Source organism: Phyllobates terribilis, unplaced genomic scaffold (assembly GCF_046119375.1).
Source record: "Phyllobates terribilis strain yellow unplaced genomic scaffold, ASM4611937v1 Scaffold_1__5_contigs__length_1240528914, whole genome shotgun sequence".
NCBI classification, from domain to species: domain Eukaryota; kingdom Metazoa; phylum Chordata; class Amphibia; order Anura; family Dendrobatidae; genus Phyllobates; species Phyllobates terribilis.
The window spans coordinates 455,310,600-455,334,400 of NW_027362761.1; positions in this window are offsets into that span (position 1 = coordinate 455,310,600).

Sequence of the window (23,801 nt, forward strand, 5' to 3'; positions counted from 1 at the left end):
CACATGTTCTATTAATCCATCTATACAGACCTCCATCAGGTTGCAAACTGAATATATTTTTTTCTGCATCTACCTCTGAAAAAATATTGGGCTTCTAGCTGTGTGTGGGACTTGTTCTATTAATCCATCTATACAGACCTCCATCAGGTTGCAAACTGAATATATTTTTTTCTTCATCTACCTCTGAAAAAATTTTGGGCTTCTAGCTGTGTGTGGGACTTGTTGTATTAGTCCATCTATACTGACCTCCATCAGGTTGCAAACTGAATATATTTTTTTCTGCATCTACCTCTGAAAAAATATTGGGCTTCTAGCTGTGTGTGGGACTTGTTGTATTAGTCCGTCTATACTGACCTCCATCAGGTTGCAAACTGAATATATTTTTTTCTGCATCTACCTCTGAAAAAATATTGGGCTTCTAGCTGTGTGTGGGACTTGTTCTATTAATCCATCTATACAGACCTCCATCAGGTTGCAAACTGAATATATTTTTTTCTGCATCTACCTCTGAAAAAATATTGGGCTTCTAGCTGTGTGTGGGACTTGTTCTATTAATCCATCTATACAGACCTCCATCAGGTTGGAAACTGAATATATTTTTTTCTGCATCTACCTCTGAAAAAATATTGGGCTTCTAGCTGTGTGTGGGACTTGTTCTATTAATCCATCTATACAGACCTCCATCAGGTTGCAAACTGAATATATTTTTTTCTGCATCTACCTCTGAAAAAATATTGGGCTTCTAGCTGTGTGTGGGACTTGTTGTATTAGTCCATCTATACTGACCTCCATCAGGTTGCAAACTGAATATATTTTTTTCTGCATCTACCTCTGAAAAAATATTGGGCTTCTAGCTGTGTGTGCGACTTGTTGTATTAGTCCATCTATACTGACCTCCATCAGGTTGCAAACTGAATATATTTTTTTCTGTATCTACCTCTGAAAAAATATTGGGCTTCTAGCTGTGTGTGGGACTTGTTGTATTAGTCCATCTATACTGACCTCCATCAGGTTGCAAACTGAATATATTTTTTTCTGCATCTACCTCTGAAAAAATATTGGGCTTCTAGCTGTGTGTGGGACTTGTTCTATTAATCCATCTATACAGACCTCCATCAGGTTGCAAACTGAATATATTCTTTTCTGCATCTACCTCTGAAAAAATATTGGGCTTCTAGCTGTGTCTGGGACTTGTTCTATTAATCCATCTATACAGACCTCCATCAGGTTGCAAACTGAATATATTTTTTTCTGCATCTACCTCTGAAAAAATATTGGGCTTCTAGCTGTGTGTGGGACTTGTTGTATTAATCCATCTATACAGACCTCCATCAGGTTGCAAACTGAATATATTTTTTTCTGCATCTACCTCTGAAAAAAATATTGGGCTTCTAGCTGTGTGTGGGACTTGTTGTATTAGTCCATCTATACTGACCTCCATCAGGTTGCAAACTGAATATATTTTTTTCTGCATCTACCTCTGAAAAAATATTGGGCTTCTAGCTGTGTGTGCGACTTGTTGTATTAGTCCATCTATACTGACCTCCATCAGGTTGCAAACTGAATATATTTTTTTCTGCATCTACCTCTGAAAAAATATTGGGCTTCTAGCTGTGTGTGGGACTTGTTGTATTAGTCCATCTATACTGACCTCCATCAGGTTGCAAACTGAATATATTTTTTTCTGCATCTACCTCTGAAAAAATATTGGGCTTCTAGCTGTGTGTGAGACTTGTTCTATTAATCCATCTATACAGACCTCCATCAGGTTGCAAACTGAATATATTTTTTTCTGCATCTAGCTCTGAAAAAATATTGGGCTTCTAGCTGTGTGTGGGACTTGTTCTATTAATCCATCTATACAGACCTCCATCAGGTTGCAAACTGAATATATTTTTTTCTGCATCTACCTCTGAAAAAATATTGGGCTTCTAGCTGTGTGTGGGACTTGTTCTATTAATCCATCTATACAGACCTCCATCAGGTTGCAAACTGAATATATTTTTTTCTGCATCTAGCTCTGAAAAAATATTGGGCTTCTAGCTGTGTGTGGGACTTGTTCTATTAATCCATCTATACAGACCTCCATCAGGTTGCAAACTGAATATATTTTTTTCTGCATCTACCTCTGAAAAAATATTGGGCTTCTAGCTGTGTGTGGGACTTGTTCTATTAATCCATCTATACAGACCTCCATCAGGTTGCAAACTGAATATATTTTTTTCTACATCTACCTCTGAAAAAATATTGGGCTTCTAGCTGTGCGTGGGACTTGTTCTATTAATCCATCTATACAGACCTCCATCAGGTTGCAAACTGAATATATTTTTTTCTGCATCTACCTCTGAAAAAATATTGGGCTTCTAGCTGTGTGTGGGACTTGTTCTATTAATCCATCTATACAGACCTCCATCAGGTTGCAAACTGAATATATTTTTTTCTGCATCTACCTCTGAAAAAATATTGGGCTTCTAGCTGTGTGTGGGACTTGTTGCATTAGTCCATCTATACTGACCTCCATCAGGTTGCAAACTGAATATATTTTTTTCTGCATCTACCTCTGAAAAAATATTGGGCTTCTAGCTGTGTGTGGGACTTGTTGTATTAGTCCATCTATACTGACCTCCATCAGGTTGCAAACTGAATATATTTTTTTCTGCATCTAGCTCTGAAAAAATATTGGGCTTCTAGCTGTGTGTGGGACTTGTCCTATTAATCCATCTATACAGACCTCCATCAGGTTGCAAACTGAATATATTTTTTTCTGCATCTAGCTCTGAAAAAATATTGGGCTTCTAGCTGTGTGTGGGACTTGTTCTATTAATCCATCTATACAGACCTCCATCAGGTTGCAAACTGAATATATTTTTTTCTGCATCTACCTCTGAAAAAATATTGGGCTTCTAGCTGTGTGTGGGACTTGTTCTATTAATCCATCTATACAGACCTCCATCAGGTTGCAAACTGAATATATTTTTTTCTGCATCTAGCTCTGAAAAAATATTGGGCTTCTAGCTGTGTGTGGGACTTGTTCTATTAATCCATCTATACAGACCTCCATCAGGTTGCAAACTGAATATATTTTTTTCTGCATCTACCTCTGAAAAAATATTGGGCTTCTAGCTGTGTGTGGGACTTGTTCTATTAATCCATCTATACAGACCTCCATCAGGTTGCAAACTGAATATATTTTTTTCTGCATCTACCTCTGAAAAAATATTGGGCTTCTAGCTGTGTGTGGGACTTGTTGTATTAGTTCATCTATACTGACCTCCATTAGGTTGCAAACTGAATATATTTTTTTCTGCATCTACCTCTGAAAAAATATTGGGCTTCTAGCTGTGTGTGGGACTTGTTCTATTAATCCATCTATACAGACCTCCATCAGGTTGCAAACTGAATATATTTTTTCTGCATCTACCTCTGAAAAAATATTGGGCTTCTAGCTGTGTGTGGGACTTTTTCTATTAATTCATCTATACAGACCTTCATCAGGTTGCAAATTGAATATAATTTTTTTCTGCATCTAACCCAGCCAATAGTTTTGGCCTAATACCACAATTTGGCCACTCAGCTCTGCTCGGTTCCCATCCATTGTTTTTTTGTGCAAACAACTCCAGAGTTGTGAATTAGTTAACCACCAAAATGAGTGGAAAAAGGCCTGCTGCTGGTGGAAAGGGGAATAGGCGTGTTGGGAAGGGGAAAAAAGGTTGTGTCCGTGGGGTAGGTGTTAAAGCAACAGTAACATCTGCAGAAGAAAGACCATCTTCCAGCCAAACTAAAATGTCTACTTCTTTTAGCGGACAAAGTGATAAGATCCCTTTCTTACGGCCACGCCAATCGCTACAAATTCCAGATGAGGCACAAAAACAGCAGGTGCTTCAACGGATATCAAGTGCTCCTTTAAGTGGGCTCTCCTCCACATCAACTTCAACATCACAAATACTCCAGTCCTCAAAGGTGTCACCCCAATCGCACTTGCTTCCTCACAGCTCCCAAATCTCCAGCTGCCCGTCTGAGTATGAGGTAGAACAGATGGTTGAGTCTGCAGAGCTGTTTACTCATACTATAGCCTGGGAATCAGAGGTCGACTCCAGCGCTTCTGTGAATCCAGTCGAGGAAATGATCTGCACTGATGCCCAGAATCTTTATGAGTCGGATCCAGGACCAGACGCAGAAGGTTCTGACCATAATGTAGACCCTCATTCCCAAACTGTAACTCCTGTTGGTGGAGACAATGAGGAAAACGATGATAAGACTCAAATACCTGATTGGAGCGACAACTTTAGTTTTTTGTCAGGGCAGGAACAGGTTGGCTCTGAGGACGACGGGTGTGATAACGCACAGGGTGATGATGATGAGGTTGGAGATCCCACTTACTGTCAACCCACAGACAGCCAAGAGATGAGGTCAGCAGAGGAGGTGGAGGAAGATGCTAGTGACGACGAGGTCAGGTTGCGCCTTCCTGGACAGAGACGTAGTACTGGAAGCACGTCAACAACTGCATCCTCAAACACAACTCTGCCTCTCACCACAAGTCGTGGTGGCTCTTCAGGTCGCATGGGTGCTAAGCCTTGCATAGTCTGGGCATTTTTTCAGATCGATAAAGATGACCCAACTCGTGTTATCTGTAACATTTGTCAGCAAAAGCTAAGTAGAGGCCAAAAAATACATAGTTTGAGTACTTCATGCATGAACCGGCACATGGACATGAAGCATAAGTTGCAGTGGGAAGCTCAGTGTGCTACAATGTGGCCTAGGCGGCCGGGCCAACCACCGTCTGCCATATCTTGTGCATCCGCGGCCTCTTCATCCTCTGTGACTGGGGGGACAGCAGTCACACCTGTTTTGGGGCGCAGACCTGCCACCTCTTTACCCGCAACAGCCAGCGTGATTGGCAGGTCATCATTTTCTTTGGAGGTGGTAACACCAGCTGGTGTTGAGCGCTGTCCGACATCGATAGCACCACCTTTGGATCAAGGCAACCTAACATGTCCGCCTGCATCTTCCTCACAGACCGGCAGTTTGCCGGGGACACCCTTATCAACCCCGTCTAAGCACAATAGCCAGCCCTCGGTCCCTCAGATGTGGACAAGTAAAAGACCATTTCCTCCTAGCCATGAGAAAGCTAAGAGGTTGAATTTCACCATCTTCAAGCTCTTGGCTACAGAAATGCTGCCTTTCCGCCTGGTGGACACAGAGGATTTTCGAGACCTTATGTCCGTCGCAGTGCCCCAGTACCAGATGCCCAGTCGGCACTACTTCTCAAAGAAAGGTGTGCCTGCGCTCCACCAGCATGTCGCACACAACATCACCGCTTCTTTGAGAAACTCTGTGTGTGACAGGGTGCATTTCACCACAGACACTTGGACGAGTAGGCATGGACAGGGGCGTTACATGTCGCTGACTGGGCACTGGGTAACTATGGTGACAGCAGGACAAGGGGCTGCTGTCCAAGTCTTGCCGTCCCCACGAGTTGTGCGTCAATCCTCTTTATGTCAAAGTTCCTCCACTGCTTCTGCCTCCTCAACCTCCTCTCGGTCTTCCACCTGCACCCAAAGCCTGTCTGGTCATGCCACAAGCTTTCTAACTGCGCAGAAGGGATCCTGCACACCTCCTTACTATGCTGGCAGTAGGGCTCAACGTCATCAGGCGGTTTTTACTTTGAAATGTCTGGGAAATGTGAGTCACACAGCTGAGGAGGTGTGGTCAGCTCTGGAGAACCAATTTCATGAATGGTTGTCTCCACTGGACCTGAAACCAGGGAAAGCCGTGTGCGACAATGCTGCAAACCTGGGTGCGGCCCTTCGCCGGGGCAATGTCACACACGTGCCTTGTATGGCTCACGTGTTGAACCTGGTTGTCCAGCAATTTTTAGCCCACTATCCCAGACTAGATGGCCTTCTGCAGAGGGCACGGTCGCTGTGTGCTCACTTCCGCCGTTCGCATCCCGCAACTCAGCGACTTACATCTCTACAGAAGTCGTTGGGCCGGCCACTTCACCGGCTAAAATGCGATGTGCCTACCCGGTGGAATTCAACTCTGCACATGTTGCAGCGACTGTGGTAGCACCGACAAGCCCTGGTGCAATACATTCTGATGTATAGCCTGGGCCAACGAGATCCAGAGGTGGGGCAAATCACGCTGGAGGAGTGGTCTCAGATCAGGGACGTATGCACCCTTCTGCACAGTTTTGAAATGGCGACGAAGATGTTTAGTGCTGACGATGCCATTATCAGCATGACTATTCCGGTGATTTACATGCTGGAGCACATGTTAAACAGAATTCGGAGTCAGGTGGTGGCACAAGAGGAGGTGGAGGAAGTAGAGGAGGAGGAGTTGTATGCGGAAGTGCTAACATCTGCAAGGTCCAGACGGTCGGCAGCACCAAGGCGGCAGGCATGTGAGGGTGGGGGAGATAGTTTTACCAGGGCGCATGGTAGCAGCCAAACTAGTGAGGAAGGTGGAGGAGCCCAGGAAGAAGTGGAGGACGAACTGATGGAAGACTCATCAGATGAGGGAGACCTTGATCACATTTCTGTTGTGCGAGGTTGGGGGGAGAGGACAGAGGAAGGAAGCATGATTGTTACCTCGCCACCAACACAACAGGGACTTGGTGCTCCTGGATGCGCAACACACATGAGTGCCTTCTTGCTGCACTACCTGCAACATGACCCTCGAATTGTGAGAATTAGAAATAATCCTGACTACTGGGTTGCCACACTCTTAGATCCCCGGTACAAAAGTAAATTTGCAGAAATTATTCCTGCCATAGAAAGGGATGCACGCATGCAGGAGTATCAGCAGAGACTGTTGCAGAATCTTACATGTGCTTTTCCACAAAACACCAGTGGTGCACGTACTGAATCTCACAGTTCCAACTTGCCAACCGTGGGACCGTCAAGTGTTCAGCACTCAAACCGTAACAGAACCACAGTATCTGCTGGTAACATCAATTTTGCGGAATCATTTCACCACTTTTTTAGCCCATCCTTTGCAAGGCCAGAGGAGACAAGAAGTCTGACACATAGTCAACGCCTAGAGACGATGGTACAGGAGTATCTCCAAGTAAACATTGAAGCCATGACTGTGTCACTGGACCGTTGCTCTTTTTGGGCTTCCAATATGGATAAATGGCCGGAGCTAGCCACTTACGCCTTGGAGATCTTGTCATGCCCCGCAGCCAGCGTTCTGTCTGAACGTTTGTTCAGCGCTGCTGGTGGTGTGGTGACAGATAAGTGCACGCGGCTCTCCACTGATAATGTAGACAGACTCACATTCATAAAGATGAACAAATCATGGATCCGAAACGACTTTTCTACCCCTGTGTCATCCTGGGGAGAGTAAAAGCTTGATGATTGGTTAAAATCACCCTACCAACCATTTTAAGCTTTCAAATTACTAATCATGTTTATCTGTATCTTGGCTGGAAAATAATTTGGGCTTTGTAGCAGTGTGCAGCACTGATTCTATTAGGCCATCTATAATAAGCTCCACCAGATTTAAAATTACTAATCATGTTTATCTGTATCTTGACTGGAAAATAATTTGGGCTTTGTAGCAGTGTGCAGCACTGATCCTATTAGGCCATCTATACTAAGCTCCACCAGATTTAAAATTAATAATAATTTTTAGCTGCATCTAGCCCGGAAAATAATTTTGGGGCTCCGAGATGCGCAAGACACATAAGTCCCTTCTTGCTGCACTACCTGCAACATGACCCTCATATTGTCAGAATTCGAAGTAATCATGACTACTGGGTTGCCACACTCTTAGATCCCCCAAACTTTTCGATCAACCTTTTCATTTTAATAAAGACCAAAAAAATGGTCATTTTTGAAATTATAAGCATTAGCAGGTTATTAGAAACTGAAATCAAACAGTTTTCAACTCAAAACTTTATTCTAGGTCATGTTACATTTTCACATAGGACTCGTTGTTCGAAAGGAGCTTCTGAACTCTCTCGTCCATTGAATTTGTCAGGTTTTGGATGGTTTCTGCTTCAATTGTTTTGCATGAGGACAGAATACCCTCCCAGAGCTGTTGCTTAGATGTGAACTGCCTCCCGCCATCATAGACACTCCTTTTGATGATGCTCCAGAGGTTCTGAATGGGGTAGAGGTCAGGGGAGCATGGGGGTCACACCATAAGTTTGTCTCCTTTTATGCCCATATCAGCCAGAGATGCAGATGTTTTATGTGCAGCATGAGATGGTGCATTATCATGCAAAAAAATGATCTTGCTGTGAAATACACGGTTCTTCTTCTTGAACCATGGCAGGAAGTGCTGTTTGAGAAAATCCACATACATTATGGAGTTCATCTTCAGCGCCTTTAGGGATCCTAAAGGCGCCGACAATCTCTCTCCCCATGATTCCAGCCCAAAACATTACTCCACCTCCTCCTTGTTGGCGCTGTAGCCGTGTTTGCGTGGGGTGTCCATCAACCAGCCATCCTCCACTCCATCCATCTGGACCATCGAGCGCTGCACGGCACTCATCCGTGAACAAAACAGTTTTGAAATCAGTCTTCATGTAATGTTTGGCCCACTGGAGCCGTTTCTGCTTGTGTGAAGTGGATAGAGGAGGTCGACAGGATGGCGTATGCACAGCTGCAAACCTCTGAAGGACCCTGCATCTTGTTGTTCGGGGGACGTTGGAGGCACCACCAGCTTCAAAAACTTGTCTGCTGCTATGACAAGGCTTTTTTGCCGCTGCTCTTTTAACCTGATGTAATTGCCTGTAGGAAAGAGTCCTCAATTTGCCCTTATCAGCACGCACACGTGTGTACTGTGAATCAGCTACATACTTCTTGATTGCCAAGACACTTCATCCTGATCATCGCACAATGTTGATTGTAGTCATGCCTTGACCTAAACACTCCACAATTTGTTGCTTCTCAGCAGCCGACACATCCTTTTTCTTTCCCATTTTGGCAGAAAATGTAGGCTGCTTAATAATGTGAGACAGCCTTCTTAAGTAGTCTTGCCTTTCATTGGACACACCTGCCAAACTAATTAGCACAGGTGTCTGCAATTGCTTACAGTGATATAAAGAGCCCTGACACACATCACCATCAATGAGTTTAACTGACAAACAAACAAATTCTTCCCTTATCACTCCTAAACACTTTTTGCATAATAATTTGGAACACAGTGTACATGTGCTTTTCCACAAAACACCAGTGGTTCACGTAGTGAATCTTACAGTTCTAACTTGCCAACCGTGGTCTGTATGGAGTTGTTCAATAAAGGGCCCAAAATTAAGATAACATAGATGGGAGAGGTCTCTATGAATAGGAATTCCTAAGTATTTGATACCCTGTGTGGGCCAGGCAAAGGGAAAGTTGGACTGGATGGAATCCTATATGGATTTGGGGAGGGAGACATCGAGGGCCTCAGACTTCGCTGCATTGATTTTAAAATTTGACCATGTAACAAAGTGATCTATTTCAGCCATAACAGCATGGATGGATATATGTGATTGAGTGATATATACTAGGACATCATCAGCAAATAGAGAGCACTTGTACTCGGTGCCTCCCACCTCAATCCACCTAATATTGGGGTTATGGCGAATTGATGAGAGCAGGTGCTCCGTCACTAGGATGTATAAGAGAGGGGACAGAGGACATCCCTGTCTTGTCCCATTGGTGATTGTGAAAGGTGATGAAAATGTTCTGATGCACCCCCTGGGCCTTGGGACACCCGGAGCCGGACCTTTTTTGGTGGATGCTGGTGGTTGTAGTCTTCGTGGCGGCGACCCGGTTCCGTGGCTCAGGGTGGTCAAACCAGTGGCGGAACTATTTATGTGGTTTTGATGTTTAAATGTCCGACTACGCCACCCGTGGATTGCGGTCAGAGTGAACCGCCGCTGCAGGGCAGACCGCTGAGGCTGGTGTTGCAGGTGCAGCAGAGCGTAACATAACTCCCCACGGGAGGAGTATAGCCTCAGGGCAGTGTATGCGGAGGATGGGGGTGATGGTGCAGGGCAGCAGCAGTAGCAACACGGAGTCAGTGATGCAGTCCAGGGCCTTTACTCACAGTTCTTATTATCCACAATATATAAAGTCCAGGCTCAACCAATGGAGTGAAGGTGCCAGGAACTCAACAAGACTGAATAATATCTACTAAGGTTCTGGCACTCGAATAATGATTGAGAGTCAATTGATGTGTTTCAAACAGGTGGATGCTTTAATAGATTCTCCAAGTTAAAGGTAGCTCAAACAGGTGCCCAACGTTTCAACCCCACCGGGGTTTTCATCAGGGGCTTTAGAGGAGCTATGTGGTAGAATCTACAGCGTTCCGTAGGATCCTGGTAAATAGCGTGGTGTAAACCGGCCTCTTAGGTGCAATTTGCTTACAGCAATATGATATGGGAGAATTCCCGAGATTTGGAGAGATGGGGTTTATGTCCTAACTTTATGTGATCCGTACACCTGCGGGCAAAAAAAGCTATCCCTTCAAATGGGGGTACACCACCACCGCTATAGGACCCAGAAGACCAATATACCTTATTCAGGTATGCTTACCTTTACCCTGACTACCATCCACTGGTCTCCTGGTACACAGCCATCCCCAGGACCAAGCACCACATTAGGTATACACCACTTTACTGTGTACCCCCATTTGAAGGGATAGCTTTTTTTGCCCGCAGGTGCACGGATCACATAAAGTTAGGACATAAACCCCATCTCTCCAAATCTCGGGAATTCTCCCATATCATATTGCTGTAAGCAAATTGCACCTAAGAGGCCGGTTTACACCACGCTATTTTCCAGGATCCTACGGAACGCTGTAGATTCTACCACATAGCTCCTCTGAAGCCCCTGATGAAAACCCCGGTGGGGTTGAAACGTTGGGCACCTGTTTGAGCTACCTTTAACTTGGAGAATCTATTAAAGCTTCCACCTGTTTGAAACACATCAATTGACTCTCCATCATTATTCGAGTGCCAGAACCTTAGTAGATATTATTCAGTTCTTATTATCCAGACCACGTCTGCAGGTAACGGCTGCCCACGTCGTACTGTGCTCACCAGGTGAGGGGCTCAGACAACTCCCAGATAACTTTGGAGCGCTTCACAGGACCCCCTTTGTGTGTCCTTTGTCTGGCCTTTCTTACCAACCCTTCTGTCCGGCTGCCTCGGGCCTCCTCTTGGTAAACTTGGCGCCAGTTTCCCTGACCCTATGTGGTGCCTTCCTAGAGGGTGTAGCGAGGGGCTGCGCCACATAAAATGTCACAGCCTCCGGTTTCTAGCTGAGGGTTGTTTCCTGCCTCCACTAGTTTCGGGGACCGGTCTCCCCCTTTGGCCTGACCCCTCCACGCAGGTGGATTCGGGCGTGCGGTGGCGACTCGCCCGTCCACACCCCTGGGATCCCTTCATTCCTCGTTCCTGGAGCCTTCTCCGCTCCTCTTCCTTCCTTCTCCCTCTTCCAGGCCTGGGCCTCTGTTACTAGGCCCGCCTCCGGAGCAGAACTCATGCAGAGCCCCTGCTCCCTGCCACTTCTGCTCAGACTTCTCTGCACTGACCTAAGATGGTGCCCACCTTTTATACTCCCTTCTCAATGCACCCAGGAACTGCTTCCTCCCTGCTCCTGCACTACAGGGTTCCCCTTCCTCAGTGTTCCCTCCCCCCACTCCAGCCAGGGACAGGGACTGTCGTGCCCATCTCAGAGGCATATTGGTCGCCCTGCCCCACGGCAATGTGGTGTAATGCATGCAGGTGTCGGGTCCTGATCCACACTCCATCCTTACCTGAGAGTGAGATATCACACCTCTGGGTGAGGTGCAATACCTCTGTAGCAACCGAGCCCTCAGGGTGCTACAGTTCCATTTATCTTCAGCCTAGGTGACGTATTGTGATACAGGGCCGTGATTTTGGCTATAAAAGGGTCCCCTAGACCCCTACCCCAAGCTTTTTAAGAGAATCATATATGGCGTGCCAGGGTACTCTATGGAATGCTTTCTCAGCATCCAGCGAGAGTATCTAATTACAAATTTTTAACTGCATCTAGCCCAGGAAATACTTTGTGCCTAGTAGCAGTGTCTGCTTGTCAGCGGATTATCCCGGCTGTTAAGCAAGCTACACCACCTGTAGTTTGGACACTTAATTTTTTCAAAGGAAATGCTTCGGGACCACGGGATACTCAGTGAAGAGCATCAGGAGGCACCCCAAGGCATAGGGGCTGGGACTGGCAGTAGGATGCCTTGCGGTGGACAGCCGAGCTCGATCCTTATAAAAGCTTTTTAACTGCAGCAGCTTTAGTGGACGCTACTGGAGCTGGAATTACGCGGCTGCTGGCATGAGACTTGCCCTCCAATAGATCCTTGTAAATGGATTTAAAGTGTATTCATTCAAATTAGAGAGACAATTTAAATTAAAAAGCTTAGAGCTGCCTCCACCACAGGGGGGCTCGCTCGACCCACCAGCGGACAGGCACCAGTATTGTGAGAGGGGGGCTGGCCGTCAGGGTTCACCGCGGCTCTGGCACAAACCCGGCGACACGGAGGTGGCACGGGCAGGAGCGGACTGAACGTGTCGGCTTCTCACTTTTTGGATTTTAGAAGGGCATGACATGCCTATATCTGTGTCTCTCCCTCCTTTAACTCCTCCACCTCTTTTCTTTTCGCATGACTATATGTACTTGTCACTTTTCCATGTGTTAGTTGTGTCTTCTGAGCAGTTTGTCAGCTTTTGGACACCTTTGAAGGTGTTTTCTATGTGTTTCTATGTGTTTTTGTTTGCCTGCCATTGGTTTTAACGGTGTTTTAACGAACAGTTCGGCGAACACACGGTTGTTCGATGAACCGAACCGAACTCGAACACTATGGGGGTGGCTCAACACAAACTGCAATCACAACTATTCCCTACTCCCAAGCTATCTGTAGATTTGTGCGAAAATTGGCTTGAAATTAACAAGGTATAGCGCACACAGCAACAGCGGTGCCGTCTAACACGCAGCTGCATCAGTGAGAAAATGGTGGCGATGGGGAAAATGGCTGGGTCTTATAGGGCAAGGACATGTGACATACACTGCCAATGACACATGCCCTTGCTTGTGTGAAAAAAAGCACTTCGCTCCGTGTGTGCGCTGCTGATAGGCTGACAGATTGCACCTCCCCACTGTAAATGTGGGAAAGAGAAAAAAAAATGGAGATCTTCATTATTCCTGCAGAGATCCATCCCCTGCCCCTCCCCCCGCCCCGCTGTACACTCAAACTGCGTATTAACATTCATTTTCATCATTACTGAGAAAATATCCAGTTATGATTTTGGTGCACGAACAGTTATCGAACATAACCTCGAACAGCCGAATTTTTTCAAATCGTTCGTGTTCGCCGAACGGATCGAACACCGTCCAAAACAGCTCGAATTTGAGATTGGCGAACAGTTCGAGTCGAACAACGCTCATCTCTAGAAATCAGGAAAAATTATGAATTGGCAAAAAAGGACAATGTATGAGGCAGTGACACACACTGAGTGCACTACAACCAGACGTAGCTGAAGCACACACTACAGGGTGAGCTGCACTCATACACACAGACCTTGCAGACAGCGGTGAACAGTGCAGATGCAGAGCACTGTGCACTAGCGCTGCAAGACAAAAAAAAATTCTCTGTCTACTCCTATATAGTGTGTTTGGAACCAATTTAGCTGAATACGGATGGAACCACCACACTAATAGGAGATATCAGGAAAAATTATGAATTGGCAAAAAAGGACAATGTATGAGGCAGTGACACACACTGAGTGCACTACAACCAGACGTGGCTGAAGCACACACTACAGGGTGAGCTGCACTCACACACACAGACTTTGCAGACAGCGGTGAACAGCACAGAGAACTGTGCACTAGCGCTGCAAGGCACAGCGATTTATAAAGTAGCTTGGGTAAAGCAGAATAGACCAAATAGGTAGCTAAAACTGTCCCTCAGAACAACAGCGTCCTATCCCTAACTGAATTCACAGCAGAGTGAGCTCAAAATGGCGGCGGCGGCTTTTATAGTGCATCATGACATCATTTCAGCAGACAATCACAGCCATGCCATTAGTTAAGATGCCTACATGCCTAACAGGATGTGCCCACACTTCTTAGGATCCTCATTGGCTGAATAAAATGAAACTGGCTCATTGCATTATGGGAACTTCCGATTCTGGTATACGATATTGCAAAAGTATCGGAATTAAGTATCGGAATTCCGATACCGCGAATATCGGCCGATACCCGATATTTCAGTATCGGAATGCTCAACACTACACGGTGTTCCAAATTATTATGCAAATAATATTTTCTCAGATTTTCCCAAATTACCTATATGAATTGCAGTCATTGTAATTTTCCTTTCAAATAACTATTACAGTACAATTGAAAGGTTTTTGTACAAACTGCCTATGATAACAGTATATTTAAAAAAAAATAAAACACTCAAACTGTACTCAAAATGCATGTTCCAAATTATTATGCACAGCAGAGTTTTCAACCTTTTCATTTTAATAAAGAACAAAAAAAATGGTCATTTTTGAAATTATAAGCATTAGCAGGTTATTACAAACTGAAATCAAACAGTTTTCAACTCAAAACTTTATTCTAGGTGATGTTACATTTGCACATAGGACCGCTTGTTCGAAAGGAGCTTCTGAACTCTCTCGTCCATTGAATTTGTCAGGTTTTGGATGGTTTCTGCTTTAATTGTTTTGCATGAGGACAGAATACCCTCCCAGAGCTGTTGCTTAGATGTGAACTGCCTCCCGCCATCATAGACACTCCTTTTGATGATGCTCCAGAGGTTCTCAATGGGGTTGAGGTCAGGGAAGCATGGGTGCCACACCATAAGTTTGTCCCCTTTTATGCCTATAGCAGCCAGAGATTCAGATGTGTTATGTGCAGCATGAGACGGGGCATTATCATGCATGAAATGATTTCGATGGTCCAGATGGATGGAGTGGAGGATGGCTGGTTGATGGACACCTCCATACAGAATTATGGGCACCACATAGTCCTCCATACAGTATTATGGGCATCGCATAGTCCTCCATATATAACAATGGCCCCACATAGTCCTCCATACATAATAATGGGCCCACATAGTCCTCCATAAAGAATAATGGCGTCACATAGGGGTGGTGGTTCTGGTGTCAAATAAAACCACCCTGCGGGCCATATTTGGCCCACGGGCCAGAGTTTGGCATGTATGTGTCACAGTAAGAGTGCCAAGAATAGCATCTTTTTTCTGCTATATACATACCTATTATTAGATAAATTGGCTTCTTTCTCCCCTAAACTAATTATTCATTCTCATAATTCTCAATTCACAGGTAAAATCTGCCTTCAGTGAATACAGATTTGCTTTGTTTGCTGCTTTTTTTCTGCAACCAAATCCTGATCTCATGGCAATAAAAAAGCTGCAGTGAAAACACAAGTTTTGCTGCCTTTTTTGCTGATGTACTTGCTTCTTTTTTCACTATCACAAAGTTCATGTTTGCTTCCACCTTGCCAGCATAAACAATACAAAGAGTTAGACCATCAATGCAAGACGTATGTAAAACCATATAACATTTTTGTAAAAAAAGACCAATTTGATCTAATTATTTAGGGGAAAAAGTTTATGTCTGAAAAAATAGTGACTATTCTGAACAAAAAAGCTGGATTCATGTATGAAGCACAATTGTGAACTAAGGTTATATGAATTCACCAAAAAATACACAATTGCAAATGTAACAGCGAGGGAGGAAGTTGAATTGGTTGGGCATACTTTACTTAACACATTGGTAAGGCATTGAGTTGGGGGGGGCATGATTTACTATCAAACATTGGTAGGGCATTAAATTGGTAGGGCATTGATTACTTTCACACATATCGCTAATTTAATTAAACTGTACTAATGCTAACATCCATGCTCAGATGAGGACAGCAAAACATTATAGCTTAAATTTGGAAAAATCACAACAATAAATGGGTTTGACATACTGTACCTGCATTTTTTTCACAAAAAACGCGGCAAAAATGGATAGCTGTATTTTTGCTGAATTTGTGCACTTACTGATTGCTTTCTATAGGTGAAAAAAATGCTGAAAAAAGCAGCAAATGCTGAAAGAATTGACAGCGCAGCAGTTTTTCAATTCAGTCAAGAAAAAAGGCAAGCATGTGCATGAAATTTCTGAAATCTCATAGCTTTTACTGGTACTGTGAAAAGCAGCTTTTAATTTGCATAAAAAAACACAGCAAAAATGTAATGTGTGAACATAGCATAACGCTCGGTTCAGGAGAACTTGCAGAAGAATGTTTGTGTCGGCCTCTAGCACTTCCTTAGGCCTCCACTCATCACACAATTTTAAAAGAACAAACTGTCATCTCTCAATAATGGGAAAATCTGTCTTTACTACACTGTGTGCAGAATTATTAGGTAAGTTGTATTTTAGAGGATTATTTTTATTATTGATCAACAACTATGTTCTCAATCAACCCAAAAGAATCATAAATATCCAAGCTTAATTTTTTTGGAAGTTGGAGTGGGTTTTTTTAGATTTGGCTATCTTAGGAGGATATCTGTTTGTGCAGGTAACTATTACTGTGCAGAATTATTAGGCAACTTATTAAAAACCAAATATAATACCATCTCACTTATTTATTTTCACCAGGTAAACCAATATCAGTGCACAAAATTTAGAAATAAACATTTCTGACATGCAAAAACAAAAACAAAAAAATTAGTGATCAATATAGCCACCTTTCTTTATGATGACACTCAACAGCCTTCCATCCATAGAGTCTGTCAGTTGCTTGATCTGTTTTCGATCAACATTGCCTGCAGCAGCCACCACAGCCTCCCAGACAATGTTCCGAGAGGTGTACTGTTTTCCCTCCCTGTAGATCTCACATTTTATGATGGACCACAGGTTCTCTATGGGGCTCAGATCAGGTGAACAAGGGAGCCATGTCATTATTTTTTCTAGTTTTAGACTTTTACTGGCCAGCCACGCTGTGGAGTAGTTGGATTCATGTGATGGAGCATTGTCCTGCATGAAAATCATGTTTTTCTTGAACTATACTGACTTCTTCCTGTACAACTGCTTGAAGAAGTTGTCTTCCAGAAACTGACAGTAGGTCTGGGAGTTGAGCTTCACTCCATCCTTAACCCGAAAAGGTCCCACAAGTTCATCTTTGATGATACCAGCCCATACTAGTACCCCACCTCCACCTTGCTGGCATCTGAGTCAGAGTGGAGCTCTCTGCCCTTTACTGATCCAGCCTCTGGCCCATCCATCTGGCCCATCAAGAGTCACTCTCATTTCATCAGTCCATAAAAACTTTGAAAAATCAGTCTTAAGATATTTCTTGGCCCATTCTTGAAGTTTTATCTTATATTTCTTGTTCAAAGGTGGTCGTTTTTCAGCCTTCCTTACCTTGGCCATGTCCCTGAGTATTGCACACCTTGTGGTTTTTGATACTCCAGTAATGTTGCAGCTCTGAAATATGGCAAAACTGATGGGGAATGGCATCTTGGCAGCTTCACGCTTGATTTTCCTCAATTCATGGGCAGTTATTTTGCGCCTTTATTGGCCAACACTCTTCTTGCGACCCTGTTGGCTATTTGCCATGAAACGCTTGATTGTTCGGTGATCATGCTTCAAAAGTTTGGAAATTTCAAGACTGCTGCATCCCTCTGCAAGCGTTCTCACAATTTTGGACTTTTCAGAGCCCGTCAAATCTCTCTTCTCACCCATTTTGCCAAAGGAAAGGAAGTTGCCTAATAATTAAGCACACCTTATATAGGGTGTTGATGTCATTAGTCAACACCCCTCCTCATTACAGAGATGCACATCACCAGATTTACTTAATTGGTAGTTGGCTCTCAAGCCTATGCAGCTTGGAGTAGGACAACATGTATAAAAAGTATCATGTGATCAAAATACTCATTTGCCTAATAATTCTGCACACAGTGTAAATGCAGATTTTTCAGATTTTACTCACAAATTGAGAATGAAACATCAATCCAGGAGGAGAAAGAAGCAAAGTCCTCTAATAAGATATATTACAAAGTTATTTATTTTCATATGTACCACTGATTAATGATTAGTGTTGAGCCACCCCCGTAGTGTTCGAGTTCGGTTCGGTTCGTCGAACACCCGTGTGTTCGCCGAACTGTTCGTCGAACTGTTCGTCGAACACCTTCGAACACCGTTAAAACCAATGGCAGGCAAACAAAAACACATAGAAACACATAGAAAACACCTTCAAAGGTGTCCAAAAGCTGACAAACTGCTCAGAAGACACAACTAACACATGGAAAAGTGACAAGTACATATAGTCATGCGAAAAGAAAAGAGGTGGAGGAGAAAAAGGAGGGGGAGACACAGATATAGGCATGTCATGCCCTTCTAAAATCCAAAAAGTGAGAAGCCGACACGTTCAGTCCGCTCCTGCCCGTGCCACCTCCGTGTCGCCGGGTTTGTGCCAGAGCCGCGGTGAACCCTGACGGCCAGCCGCCCTCTCCCAATACTGGTGCCTGTCCGCTGGTGGGTCGAGCGAGCCCCCCTGTGGTGGAGGCAGCTCTAAGCTTTTTAATTTAAATTGTCTCTCTAATTTGAATGAATACACTTTAAATCCATTTACAAGGATCTATTGGAGGGCAAGTCTCATGCCAGCAGCCGCGTAATTCCAGCTCCAGTAGCGTCCACTAAAGCTGCTGCAGTTAAAAAGCTTTTATAAGGATCGAGCTCGGCTGTCCACCGCAAGGCATCCTACTGCCAGTCCGAGCCCCTATGCCTTGGGGTGCCTCCTGATGCTCTTCACTGAGTATCCCGTGGTCCCGAAGCATTTCCTTTGAAAAAATGAAGTGTCCAAACTACAGGTGGTGTAGCTTGCTTAACAGCCGGGATAATCCGCTGACTAGCAGACACTGCTACTAGGCACAAAGTATTTCCTGGGCTAGATGCAGTTAAAAATTTGTAATTAGATACTCTCGTTGGATGCTGAGAAAGCATTCCATAGAGTCTCCTGGCACGCCATATATGATTCTCTTAAAAAGCTTGGGGTAGGGGTCTAGGGGACCCTTTTATAGCCAAAATCACGGCCCTGTATCGCAATACGTCACCTAGGCTGAAGATAAATGGAACTGTAGCACCCTGAGGGTTCGGTTCCTACAGAGGTATTGCACCTCACCCAGAGGTGTGATATCTCACTCTCAGGTAAGGATGGAGTGTGGATCAGGACCCGACACCTGCATGCATTACACCACATTGCCGTGGGGCAGGGCGACCAATATGCCCCTGAGATGGGCACGACAGTCCCTGTCCCTGGCTGGAGTGGGGGGAGGGAACACTGAGGAAGGGGAACCCTGTAGTGCAGGAGCAGGGAGGAAGCAGTTCCTGGGTGCATTGAGAAGGGAGTATAAAAGGTGGGCACCATCTTAGTTCAGTGCAGAGAAGTCTGAGCAGAAGTGGCAGGGAGCAGGGGCTCTGCATGAGCTCTGCTCCGGAGGCGGGCCTAGTAACAGAGGCCCAGGCCTGGAAGAGGGAGAAGGAAGGAAGAGGAGCGGAGAAGGCTCCAGGAACGAGGAACGAAGGGATCTCAGGGGTGCGGACGGGCGAGTCGCCACCGCACGCCCGAATCCACCTGCGTGGAGGGGTCAGGCCAAAGGGGGAGACCGGTCCCCGAAACTAGTGGAGGCAGGAAATGACCCTCAGCTAGAAACAGGAGGCTGTGACATTTTATGTGGCGCAGCCCCTCGCTACACCCGCTAGGAAGGCACCACATAGGGTCAGGGAAACTGGCGCCAAGTTTACCAAGAGGAGGCCCGAGGCAGCCGGACAGAAGGGTTGGTAAGAAAGGCCAGACAAAGGACACACAAAGGGGGTCCTGTGAAGCACTCCAAAGTTATCTGGGAGTTGTCTGAGCCCCTCACCTGGTGAGCACAGTACGACGTGGGCAGCCGTTACCTGCAGACGTGGTCTGGATAATAAGAACTGTGAGTAAAGGCCCTGGACTGCATCACTGACTCCGTGTCATTACTGCTGCTGCCCTGCACCATCACCCCCATCCTCCGCATACACTGCCCTGAGGCTATACTCCTCCCGTGGGGAGTTATGCTACGCTCTGCTGCACCCACAACACCAGCCTCAGCAGTCTGCCCTGGAGCGGCGGTTCACTCTGACCGCAATCCACGGGTGGCGTAGTCGGACATTTAAACATCAAAACCACATAAATAGTTCCGCCACTGGTTTGACCGCCCTGAGCCACGGAACCGGGTTGCAGCCACGGAGACTACAACCACCAGCATCCACCAAAAAGGGTCCGGCTCCGGGTGTCCCAAGGCCCAGGGGGCGCATCAGAACATTTTCCTCACCTTTCACAATCACCAATGGGACAAGGCAGGGATGTTCTCTGTCCCCTCTCTTATACATCCTAGTGACGGAGCACCTGCTCTCATCAATTCGCCATAACCCCAATATTAGGTGGATTGAGGTGGGAGGCACCGAGTACAAGTGCTCTCTATTTGCTGATGATGTCCTAGTATATATCACTCAATCACATATATCCATCCATGCTGTTATGGCTGAAATAGATCACTTTGTTACATGGTCAAATTTTAAAATCAATGCAGCGAAGTCTGAGGCCCTCGATGTCTCCCTCCCCAAATCCATATAGGATTCCATCCAGTCCAACTTTCCCTTTGCCTGGCCCTCACAGGGTATCAAATACTTAGGAATTCCTATTCATAGAGACCTCTCCCATCTATGTTATCTTAATTTTGGGCCCTTTATTGAACAACTCCATACAGACCACGGTTGGCAAGTTAGAACTGTAAGATTCACTACGTGAACCACTGGTGTTTTGTGGAAAAGCACATGTACACTGTGTTCCAAATTATTATGCAAAAAGTGTTTAGGAGTGATAAGGGAAGAATTTGTTTGTTTGTCAGTTAAACTCATTGATTGTGATATGTGTCAGGGCTCTTTATATCACTGTAAGCAATTGCAGACACCTGTGCTAATTAGTTTGGCAGGTGTGTCCAATGAAAGGCAAGACTACTTAAGAAGGCTGTCTCACATTATTAAGCAGCCTACATTTTCTGCCAAAATGGGAAAGAAAAAGGATGTGTCGGCTGCTGAGAAGCAACAAATTGTGGAGTGTTTAGGTCAAGGCATGACTACAATCAACATTGTGCGATGATCAGGATGAAGTGTCTTGGCAATCAAGAAGTATGTAGCTGATTCACAGTACACACGTGTGCGTGCTGATAAGGGCAAATTGAGGACTCTTTCCTACAGGCAATTACGTCAGGTTGAAAGAGCAGCGGCAAAAAAGCCTTGTCATAGCAGCAGACAAGTTTTTGAAGCTGCTTGTGCCTCCAACGTCCCCCGAACAACAAGATGCAGGGTCCTTCAGAGGTTTGCAGCTGTGCATACGCCATCCTGTCGACCTCCTCTATCCACTTCACACAAGCAGAAACGGCTCCAGTGGGCCAAACATTACATGAAGACTGATTTCAAAACTGTTTTGTTCACGGATGAGTGCCGTGCAGCGCTTGATGGTCCAGATGGATGGAGTGGAGGATGGCTGATTGATGGACACCCCACGCAAACACGGCTACAGCGCCAACAAGGAGGAGGTGGAGTAATGTTTTGGGCTGGAATCATGGGGAGAGAGATTGTCGGCCCCTTTAGGATCCCTGAAGGCGCTAAAGATGAACTCCATAATATATGTGGATTTTCTCAAACAGCACTTCCTGCCATGGTTCAAGAAGAAGAACCGTGTATTTCACAGCAAGATCATTTTTCTGCATGATAATGCACCATCTCATGCTGCACATAAAACATCTGCATCTCTGGCTGATATGGGCATAAAAGGGGACAAACTTATGGTGTGACCCCCATGCTTCCCTGGCCTCTACCCCATTCAGAACCTTTGGAGCATCATTAAAAGGAGTGTCTATGATGGCGGGAGGCAGTTCACATCTAAGCAACAGCTCTGGGAGGGTATTCTGTCCTCATGCAAAACAATTGAAGCAGAAACCATCCAAAACCTGACAAATTCAATGGACGAGAGAGTTCAGAAGCTCCTTTCGAACAAGGGGTCCTATGTGAAAATGTAACATCACCTAGAATAAAGTTTTGAGTTGAAAACTGTTTGATTTCAGTTTCTAACAACCTGCTAATGCTTATAATTTCAAAAATGACCATTTTTTTGGTCTTTATTAAAATGAAAAGGTTGATCGAAAAGTTTGGGGGATCTAAGAGTGTGGCAACCCAGTAGTCATGATTACTTCGAATTCTGACAATATGAGGGTCATGCTGCAGGTAGTGCAGCAAGAAGGCACTTATGTGCCTTGCGCATCTCGGAGCCCCAAAATTATTTTCCGGGCTAGATGCAGCTAAAAATTATTTTTAATTTTAAATCTGGTGAAGCTTTAGTATAGATGGCCTAATAGGATCAGTGCTGCACACTGCTACAAAGCCCAAATTATTTTCCAGTCAAGATACAGATAAACATGATTAGTAATTTTAAATCTGGTGGAGCTTATTATAGATGGCCTAATAGAATCAGTGCTGCACACTGCTACAAAGCCCAAATTATTTTCCAGCCAAGATACAGATAAACATGATTAGTAATTTGAAAGCTTAAAATGGTTGGTAGGGTGATTTTAACCAATCATCAAGCTTTTACTCTCCCCAGGATGACACAGGGGTAGAAAAGTCGTTTCGGATCCATGATTTGTTCATCTTTATGAATGTGAGTCTGTCTACATTATCAGTGGAGAGCCGCGTGCGCTTATCTGTCAGCACACCACCAGCAGCGCTGAACACACGTTCAGACAGAACGCTGGCTGCGGGGCATGACAAGATCTCCAAGGCGTAAGTGGCTAGCTCCGGCCATTTATCCAGATTGGAAGCCCAAAAAGAGCAAGGGTCCAGTGACACAGTCGTGGCTTCAATGTTTACTTGGAGATACTCCTGTACCATCGTCTCTAGGCGTTGACTATGTGTCAGACTTCTTGTCTCCTGTGGCCTTGCAAAGGATGGGCTAAAAAAGTGGTGAAATGATTCCGCAAAATTGATGTTACCAGCAGATACTGTGGTTCTGTTACGGTTTGAGTGCTGAACACTTGACGGTCCCACGGTTGGCAAGTTGGAACTGTGAGATTCACTACGTGCACCACTGGTATTTTGTGGAAAAGCACATGTAAGATTCTGCAACAGTCTCTGCTGATACTCCTGCATGCGTGCATCCCTTTCTATGGCAGGAATAATTTCTGCAAATTTACTTTTGTACCGGGGATCTAACAGTGTGGCAACCCAGTAGTCAGGATTATGTCTAATTCTCACAATTCGAGGGTCATGTTGCAGGTAGTGCAGCAAGAAGGCACTCATGTGTGTTGCGCATCCAGGAGCACCAAGTCCCTGTTGTGTTGGTGGCGAGGTAACAATCATGCTTCCTTCCTCTGTCCTCTCCCCCCAACCTCGCACAACAGAAATGTGATCAAGGTCTCCCTCATCTGATGAGTCTTCCATCAGTTCGTCCTCCACTTCTTCCTGGGCTCCTGCACCTTCCTCACTAGTTTGGCTGCTACCATGCACCCTGGTAAAACCATCTCCCCCACCCTCACATGCCTGCCGCCTTGGTGCTGCCGACCGTCTGGACCTTGCAGATGTTAGCCCTTCCGCATACAACTCCTCCTCCTCTACTTCCTCCACCTCCTCTTGTGCCACCACCTGACTCCGAATTCTGTTTAACATGTGCTCCAGCATGTAAATCACCGGAATAGTCATGCTGATAATGGCATCGTCAGCACTAAACATC